An 8869-nucleotide genomic window follows, 5' to 3' on the forward strand; every position below is an offset into this window, starting at 1 on the left:
GGGAAGTTTCGGACACGCACGCGAGGGGTCGGTTGGAACTTGTGGGCTGTGCAGAAGGGCTCGAGCTGAGAGAAGAGAAGAGAGAGAGGCCTGGCTACTGTTTCCGGAGACCGAAAACATCCGACGTTAGACCGGCTATAATGCCGCTACAGTCATCCGTTGGGGCATCAAACGGACTCCGAATGCGATGAAATTTGGCAGGCGGCCTACTGACAACCTAACAACAGCGCATGCCAACTTTCAACTCATTCCGAGAACATTTTCCAGCCACATATAAAACAATATTTCAGAGGTGCCGCGGGCGCGTGCAAGTGTGTCCGGACTCAGAACGGACAACGGAAAGAACGAGAAGACCGGGACAGATGCAAGTTTTGAAAACATGATAATGCAATGCACATGATGACATGACAAGATGCAACACGCAAGCGAATGACATGACAACGACAGCGAATAACTGGAAGACACCTGGCACATCAGTCTCGGGGCGTCACAATGAAGGACGAGCCGGCGTCACCCACGCCGCACAGCCGCTACGCGCGGATCGACAGGCCCTCGTCGCCACCATGACGCCACCCCGACATACGAAGGAGGAGTTGCCGCGCATGATCACCAAGGCGCGTGGCCGCATCCTCCACTCCCTTGGTGATGGTGGTTTTGGTGGTGCCTCCAGCTCTAGGGCCGTGGTGTCCAAGGCCGAGCGCAAGGCGCGGCAGCAGGTGAGGTACCACCGGCACAATGTTGGTCGCCGATCCGCATTCGCCAAGACGAAAGTGGCGCCGAAATGGGTCTGGAATGACCTGGACCTCACCACTGCGTGGGCGCTAAACCGCTCCGTCACCACCGTCGAGACGGCCGCTAGGTGCCGCCGCCTCCTTGACGACGAGCTCACCAAAATCGGCAAGGAGTGGTCGCTTAGCAACTGCTCCGCTAACGCTGGCAGGGGCAAGGCCGCCGCCAGTGCCTTCGGCAGTGGCCAGGGCGACCCTTCGCACCGCGCAGCAGGAGACGGAGCGGCTCCTCCGCGAGCGTCAGGCATCCGTGGACCTCCAGCATCCTTACGCCGCTAGCTAGAGGGACGACGACGACGATGGCACGAACGCCGGACAAGGCAGCCACACTTATGAGGTGGTCGTCTGATATAGGGTTTAGTGTTTTTTAAATATTTTTTAGTAAAACCGTCAAAATGTCGTCCATTTATGTAAATTATATTAGATCTTGAATGAAATCTGTCCGGTTTGACCGAGTTTCATCCGGTTTGTTAAATAGATTTTGCAATGTATGCGACTAGGGTTGGATGACTCCTTCCGCATCCGTGTCCGCGGACTGGCCCCCCTGTCCGCGGACAGACGCGGAAGAAAATTTGCGTGTTTACTGTTGAAGATGCCCTAACTATTTATATTTCTTATACATCAGCTTGAAATATATTAGAGGTAAATAAGATGAGTGGGGGCAAATATTTCAGGTTGAGAAGGGCAACGCAATACATACCAAGCCATAAAGCTCACAAGGTATATTTGCTCCTGATCCTCGCGTTACTAAAAATGCCATAAAAACGTTAAATTTGGGTAAGTGTCATCCGTGTGGCACGAAGCAATTTTGCCCTGACGTTTTTGATAGCAACTTTAGTTATTTGAGAATGGCAACTTTAGTTGTGAAGTATGACATTTTCTGTTTGGGTGACAAGTTTTATCTTTTGGATGACAATTTCAGTTGTAAAAACATCATAGCGGTGTTACTTCATGCCACACTCACATTTGTGGTACTTATTATTTGGATAGATTTGCAATGATCAAACCCCGAACATTCGAGATTTATCATTTCCGTTTATCAATGCATCATGACCTAAATTTTTTTGTTTGCAAAAACTAAGATATGGATTGAAATCATTTATGCAGTAATTTGAAGTAGAAGTACACTACAGATCATACTATTTTTTTTTCGAGAGTACAGATCATACAGTTTTGACAAGTGAAAAAAAAACAGAACTATTCTCCGACCCCAAATCTCCAACCCGCCTCTTCCGCTCCAGGCTCCCGCCGCCGCCGCCGTCTCCAGGCTCCCGCCGCCGTAGGGTAGACAGCGCGAAGGCTTCAGATGGCTCCCGCATCACCACCGCCTCCCTTCGCCGGTCAGGAGCGTGGACGGATCGAATCGCCGCCGCCGGACACGCCGCTCGTGGGACGCACCGGCGGCAGGGCTCCTCCTCCCCAAGGCCCAGCCATACCTCTCGCGTCGGCAGCCTCCGGTGATTTGCTCTTCCTTTCCCCTGGATCTCACGTTTTTGAGAATTTCACCTAAGCTGCTAGGTTTCTCTCCCAGGTCACTGAAGAATACAGTGCCGATGGAGACTACGGTGGGCACACCGCCGGAGCTGCCGGAGGAACTCCTGATGACCGTCTTCGGCACCCTCGAGATCCCTGATCTTGTACGCGCTGCTTCCGTCTGCACCTCGTGGCGCTCCGCCTACACCGCACTGCGCAGCCTCGGCAAGCACAAGCAGGCCCAGACGCCGTGCCTGCTCTACACCTCTGAATCTGCTGGTGACAATGTTGCGTGCCTCTACAGCCTCGTGGAGAAGAGGGTCTACAGGCTGACCCTGCCGGAGCCACCTCTCCGCCGCCGGTTTCTTATTGGGTCCTCGCTCGGCTTCCTGATCACCGTCGACGATATATCTGAAATGCACCTCGTCAATCCTATCACTGCTCAACAGATTGCTCTTCCTTCAGTGACCACCATGGAGTACGTGAAGCCCATCTTTGATGACTCGGGTGCTGTCCACGAGTACCATACCCATGTCATTTTGCAGGACGAGCTTTCTTCGCGCCATCGATCGTCGCTCGCTGTAAGCTGCGAGAACAACTCCAGATCAAGGAGTTTCTGTTTCATGATACATCCACGGGAAGCTACATCGTGGCGCTCATCCACGAGCCATTCAACCACCTCTCGTTTGCAAGAGTAGGGGATGAAAAGTGGACCTTGCTGCCACCACACCATCACTATGAGGACTGCACCTACAAGGATGGGTTGTTGTACGCGGTGGATATAAAGGGAGAAATCCATGCCTTCGATCTTAACGGTCCTGCTTTTACAATGAAGATTATCAGGGGGATCGACGAGGATTTTTATCCCGATGCCATATACATTGTTGAGGCCCCATGGGGTGGTCTGCTGCTTGTTTCAAGATTTAAAGAGTTTGAGGATCCTGCTGAAGATGGTGACCCTGAAATATATGTTCCACATACTACGGAAATCAAATTACACAGAGTTGATGATGGCACAGAGAGGCTTGTGGAAATCGATTGCTTGCCTGACCATGTGCTATTTCTTGGGCACAACCATCCACTTTGTCTGAGTGCCAAAGATTACCATGCTCTCAAGGGAAACCATGCCTACTTTACTGACGATGATGAGTACAATAAAAACCGTAAGAGTAGCCCTCGTGATATTGGAGTAGTTGGCTTGAGCAATAATCGCGAGGTGGACCTTGTGTCTCCTCTGCTTTGGTCCAACTGGCCTTCTCCAGTGTGGCTTACACCCAGCCTTACGGTGATGAAACTGCCATCAAATGACCGTTGGCTCAGTGGATGGGATCATGTACTCTCGAGACCATCACCGACTGAGGCTACGGTAGGCACTACACTCCTGGAGCTACCAGAGGACATCATGATGCGTGTCTTTGCCACCCTTGAGATCCCTGACCTCGTACGTGCTGGTGCTGTCTGCACCTTTTGGCGCTCTGCCTACACCGCCCTGCGCAAACTTGGCACACACAAGCAGCCCCAGACGCCGTGCCTGCTCTACTGCTCTGAATCTTCCAGCGAGAATGTTGCCTGTCTCTACAGCCTTGTGGAGAAGAGGGTTTACTGGCTAACTCTCCCGGAGCCGCCTCTCCACAGTAGGTTTCTGATTGGGTCCTCTCTTGGCTTGCTGGTCACCGTCGACGAGAGATCTGAAATGCACCTTGTCAATCCGATCACTGGTCAACAGATTGCTCTCCCTTCAGTGACCACGATGCAGCACATGAAGCCCATTTGTGATGACTCGGGTGCTGTCCACAAGTATGAATACTCAAGGCACATGGCAAACCAAGCTATCTGCCCTCCAAAGATAATTGCTCCAGCTGCCCTGAGGGAAGTTTTCCACCAAAAGGCTCTTGTGTTTTATGATACACCCACAGGGAGCTACATAGTGGTGCTCATCCACATGCCGTTTGGTCAGCTATCCTTTGCAAGGGTAGGGGACGATAAGTGGACCTGGCTGCCACCTCACACTGATTATTTTGACTGCACCTACAAGGATGGGCTATTGTATGCAGCGACTCTAATGGGAGAAATTCACACCTTTGATCTTAGTGGGCCTGCTGTTACAATGAACACTATCATGGGTGTGGATGATGATGACGATTTTGAGATTCAGGGAGCATACATTCTTCAAGCTCCATGGGGTGGTTTGCTGCTTGTTTGGAGATTGAAAGTGTATAGTGGCAATCCTGATGATATTTCATCACTTACACTGCACACCAAAGGAATTAAAATACATGAGGTTGATGTTGCTGCCAAGAAGCTTGTGGAAATTGATTGCCTGCACGGCCATGCGCTGTTTCTTGGTCATAACCAGTCACTCTGTCTCAGCACTAAAGAATGCCCTGCTCTCAAGGAAAATCGTGTCTACTTCACTGACGATAATGAGTACATAACTGTACATAAGGATAATCGTCGTGATATAGGACTACTTCGCTTGGATAATAATAGCTGGGAAAGCCTTGTGTTTCCTCAGCTTTGGTCCAACTGGCCTGCTCCTGTGTGGATTACACCCAATCTTACAATGATGAAACTATCGTTAAATAAGTAGGCCGGCTTCAAGAAGGCTTAATTGCATTGCTTAGGACTATGAGCAGGAGTAGGAGGAGGCTGGTTTCGACAACGCAATTACAAATTCTGGCATCAAATGACCGATGATTCAGGAGGTCGCATGATGCATCGTGGTGTCAAGTTATCATCTATCAAGTATTTAAGCTTCATGGACATGTTTGTTGTTGTATCGTGTGTGGGACTCTGCAAATTTATCATGTCTTGTGACTGATGTGTGTGTGTGGTTGTGTCTTTTTATGACTCCTGGGAGAAGTCAGAGAAATAAGAACTTTGCTATGCTTGTTTTGTGGTGATTTGTCAGTTGTGAACTTTTGATGATCACTAGAACATTTGCAAGCTGCTGTTTTGGACCCACGGTGTTGTTGTTTGGAGCTGATGAGCAGCTGCTCCTATGAGATAGATGTGCTCTAACTCTTCCCATTTGTCAGTGTTGTTCACTCATTCAGTTAATTGACTTGCCATCTCTGATCTCTGTGACTGCTCGCTGTTGTATGCAAGACAGTAAGAAGCCAAGAAAAGGATTTCAATATTCTAGGGCAAGCATGAATTTAAATTGCTGCTGTTTTTCAGTTACTTTGAGTGATATATGTTTGTTATATGTACCACTGTTCTTTTGTACTGTATTTCCTATGACAGGTTCACATTAATTTCGTCTGATAACTCCATGTAGAAGTTATAAGGAAGCATGGTTGCATGTGTGAACTGAGTAACTGGGGATTTTATTATTCTTTGGCCTGATTATTATATTTTATCGAAAGGCATACTCATTGATTCATTCTGGACATTGTTTTGATAATGCAGGTAGAAGATCTCCGTGCAAAGAACGCCAAGCTGAGAACAAGACGTTGACCAGGGCAAGAAAATTAATACAAGCTGCTCTGGTACCCCAGTCTTTCTCTTTGTCTGTGATGTACAAATCGTCGTGCTCTTGTTAGCTTGGTGGAAGCAGGATTGCCGAGAGGACCTTTCTGTTGGTGTGCAGGTTGTTATGCTAAGTGTATCAAATAAGAAATTATTTTTCTTTATGACTAGGTACTTAGGCTTCTTGTCGACAAGCGGAGCAACTGTGGCAGTGACGTCCTCCTTGAGTGAGCACAAGTCCTGCTCAGCCGCTATTTTCTTGGATGCAAAACATGCTTATGAATTATGATACAAAGACTTAGGCACTCGAGGTACTTACGTGGTTTTCATCAACTGAAAAAAGGTAGCTGAAGTCTATACCTTTTAAAAATAGAATGAAATTCCAGACATGCCTTTTTATCTACACAAATAATAAGTTTCCTCTTATTTTCTTTTTCACCAGCTCATTTCAGATATCAAGGTTAGGAGTTTTATATGGTAGCATTGGTATTTGTCTACCCCAGCTTAGCATATGAATGATTTGTTTCGATTTTTACATGAGAAATCTTTTGTCAGTGATGGAAAATGAGTTATTGCTCATCAATTCAGCTCAGGGGGACTGTAGCAGCATGTGTTTTATTGGGCTGTAATTTGTTAGTTCAGTGTCAATTTTGTGCAGTGTACGTGCTCTTCATTAGCACGAGGGATAGTAGGTCTTGCATGTAGAATTTTTGGGTCTCAGTCATTGAATATACTAGCTATGTTCAGCAGCAGGGCATTTGTTTTTTTCTCAGGTTGCTTCTGCTGAATGTGTCATTATCATCTAGGTAATTGATGTTTTTTCATGTAGATAGCCCCAGGTATTATGTTCAGTCAATCAGTTTGTTTCTCCATTTAGGCTGCCAGTAAACAAAATTCAGTGGAAGTTAGTAGGATTCAATGTGTATAATTCAGTCCAGTGAATGTCCAGTCATCAATTTTTTTTACCTTCATGTTGGCTCCATACAAAAAAAAATTTGGTGTAAGTTAATAGGATTGAATGTATATAATGCAGTTCAGTGATTGTTCAGTCTTTCATTTTTTCAGTTCATTGCCTAGTTTTTTTTTAAAATTTGTGAAGGAATTGTAGATTACTTAAGCACCTGTAGAACCAGAGTACACGCAGCCATTGTAGCAGATATATGAGTGGCCTCTAGTCTTGAAGGTATTGCCACCCAATGCCATTATCATCTCAAGATAGATATCCAGCCATAATATCACATAAATGATCTCTTGATGGTAGGAATGGCGTATGAACACAGTGCTGATAGGAATTGTTCTTTTGAAGAATCAGCAACAATTAGCCTTCAACAGTACAGACATGAATTGTTCTTCTGGAAAGAATCGAAGACTTCTAAGTTCACATGACCTGTCTAAATAGGGGACCACCCAACAACTCAATACGTAACACAAACGGTTCCTCCCAAGGATAAAATTCCATAACACACATGATAGTTCAGCGACAGAAACCAAATCCACAAGTACATTACGCTGCCACAGCATATCAGATTACAGTTCAACAAAGTGAATAAATCGACAACTAACTACGCTAGGCTGCAAATAAGTTATGGTAGTTCAACGACAGAAATTAAATCAACAAGCGCACTAGTTTTGTGAAATAAACAGTGTCCTTGGTATTTAAATTCATGCATGGTGAGTTCTAGATGGTTCATATAGACAAATGATCATAGTAGACAGGTTGAATGATTCTTACAAGTCTTTTCATTTTTCCTTAACAAAATAGTTAAGCGAAGGCAAATATATCTCCTGATACAAATTCTGAACAGGGAACACATGAGTAGGGATAGTGACGATAGCACGTGACGCACCATGATAGATAGTCGTCCAGACCTAGAGGCTCATGAAGTGGCATGCCATCGATGCTGTATTCGGATCGACGAGGCTCAGAGGTTCCATCCATGAGATTAATTGGGCTATTGTCCTGCATACCTGGAGTCTTCATATCAAATCCCAAGTAGATTGCGTCGGCGCCAATGGAGGGGAACACCGAAGGTGTGACAGATAGGGCATATTCAAAGCCGATAAACACCGCGCGTCCACCGAGCCCGTGGATGGGCACCATCTTCCTCGAATCCAAGTCGACCCGGTACACCTCGTATTTCGTATCTTCATTATTGTCATTGTTGCCTTGCCCTCGGTACACGAATATGAGGTCCCCGCCATTGTCCACGGGATGGAAATCATAATTCCTTGTCCTGTCTAATGATGTAGGCAGGTCGGCGGCGATGACCAGCCGCGGCGGTTGGCTTGCACTAGTCTCCAACACCATCACCGCCTTGTGGGTGAGGCCATAGAAGCGGTCGGCGAAAGACAGGGACTGCAAGAAGTATGGGCAACGACGGACCACCGTCGTCCAGTGGCCGTCGCCTGGCTTGGCGACCGCAAGTATTCCATACAAATCGAAATCGACCGCGACGGTGCTGTCATCGGCAAGGCCAGCGCCTGGCGGCCGGCGGGAGGTCGGCCGCCTGGCGGGTGAGCGGGTTGAGCAGCCGGACTGCCCATGTCCCCCTGTGGAGGAGGACGAGGAGGCCCTCCATGGTGGGGCCGAACACGTCGTGCCCGTCGAGCTCCGGCAGGTCCACGTGCCTCGAGCAGCCGGTGGAGGAGTTGATGAGGCAGTGGCGCCCGCGGTGTCCCGTGCCCCTGAGCATGATCCACTGGCGCGGGTGGAAGCGGCGGTCCAGGACGCCGTGCTCGCGCGGGTCAGTGGAGCAGAGCCGCCACGGGCGGCAGACCGCGCGGAAGCAGACGTAGTCGGCGACGTCGTTGGCGAGGAGGCGCTCGGCGATCAGCCCCGCCGGCCCGTCGTCGAGGTTCGTCCAGTCCCGACGTGTCCGTGTGCAGGAAGAAGAAGGGTGGGAGACGAGCTTGGCTTGCGTGGAGGGCGACGACGACGGTAGCTCCGACATCTCGCTCGGCGGCGGCGGCGGCGGCTGCTGGAGGACAGCAGATTGAGGATCTCGTTTCTGTCTCTCCTGCGTCTCGATGGTAACGCAGAATTCTGATGCGGTGTATCGCCCCCATGTCGCGTGCCCATGCAGACGAGCAGGCCCGGCCTCGTCCGTTAAAACTTTCAATTTGAGACCTCGAGGGCC

The 8869-nt window shown here is 48.6% G+C and overlaps 2 pseudogenes across 1 annotated transcript; one reads left to right on the plus strand and one right to left on the minus strand.

Moving 5' to 3' along the window:
* The first annotated feature begins 1955 nt into the window (after window positions 1-1955).
* Window positions 1956-5720, plus strand: LOC125507232 (uncharacterized; annotated as a pseudogene). Its single transcript, XR_015603440.1, has 3 exons — window positions 1956-2245; window positions 2320-4698; window positions 5673-5720. The product of XR_015603440.1 is annotated as an uncharacterized LOC125507232 (transcript).
* A 1274-nt stretch (window positions 5721-6994) lies between these two features.
* LOC147967676 (uncharacterized) lies at window positions 6995-8869 on the minus strand (annotated as a pseudogene).

This window comes from Triticum urartu, chromosome 5A (assembly GCF_056163025.1).
Source record: "Triticum urartu cultivar PI428250 chromosome 5A, HENAU_Tu73, whole genome shotgun sequence".
NCBI lineage: Eukaryota > Viridiplantae > Streptophyta > Magnoliopsida > Poales > Poaceae > Triticum > Triticum urartu.